We start from the raw sequence: 1085 nt of genomic DNA, 5'->3' as shown, positions 1-1085 counted from the left end.
GGCCGGTGGATTCTTAACCGCTGGACCACCAGGGAAGTCCCCTGTGACGGCCTTTGAACCACCAACCCCCCTATCCCCTGGCCTTGGTCTAGCTACTCTCAGGGTTCAGTTTCACCCCAGGGAGGGTGGGGGACACGGTGCTAGGAGCCGGGGCACAGTGGAAGCTGTTTACAGGCCCTGGGGATCTTGAGGTATCAGAGGGGCTATGGAGTTGGCAGGTTGGGACCAGAGGCAGGTACGAAGCCCGAGTGCTGGGCTAAGATGGCCAAGCCAACTTAGGGACAAACCTGGAGTGTGAGCAAGCTCGGGCAACTGCGGATCTCTGTGCATTAATTCAGCAAACAGTGACAGGTTCGTTCAGCCACTTCATTGCTGTGTGTCCTGGGGCCAGTAAACTGTCTATGCCTCTGTTTCCTTCTTTGTAAAACAACTATAGGAAAGGACTGGGAGACAGAGGTGGACGTGAGCATGTGACGGGTACCGGGGACGTGTGTGACGCGTACACCAGCTGAGGGTCCATCAGGCACAAAAATCGAATTCAGAAGGCCAAGCTTGATTTTCAAGGAAATGGAAAGACCTTGTTTGAGGTCACACGGCTTCGCTGGTGATAGTAAAAATTTAGAAGCCACAGAATGCCTCTGGGAGAGGGGTTGGCAAACAAAACGTGGCACCAGGGCAGCTGCGGTCAGCAACCGCGCTCCACCTGCGAGAGGGGTATTTCTTTGCTGAGGTTGCTCTGGTCACAAGAGGCCACGCCGTTGGCCCAGATTGCTCTCCTGGGAGCAACCCTGACCACAGACCGAAGGAGAGTTGATTAAAAACGCCTCAGCCCCTGCCTTCCTCGGGTAGGAAGTCTCTGAGGCACGTGCTCTGCGCGGGCTCCCTGAGGGCCTCCTGGGAACGCGGCCGCGTGGAGCATGCTCATTGGCGCCCCCTGCAGGCCACCGTCTCACTTCTCACTTGGACCAGGACTTCTTTCCAAATAATTCTTCTGTTTAATTCCGATCTTTCGCCTACTGCGGCTGCTGCTGCTGCTGCTAAGTCGCTTCAGTCGTGTCCGACTCTGTGCGACCCCATAGACGGCA

Source organism: Bison bison, unplaced genomic scaffold (genome assembly GCF_000754665.1).
Source record: "Bison bison bison isolate TAMUID 2011002044 unplaced genomic scaffold, Bison_UMD1.0 scf7180017864248, whole genome shotgun sequence".
Classification (NCBI taxonomy): Eukaryota; Metazoa; Chordata; class Mammalia; order Artiodactyla; family Bovidae; genus Bison; species Bison bison.
Note: the sequence above shows the minus strand (reverse complement) of the source record.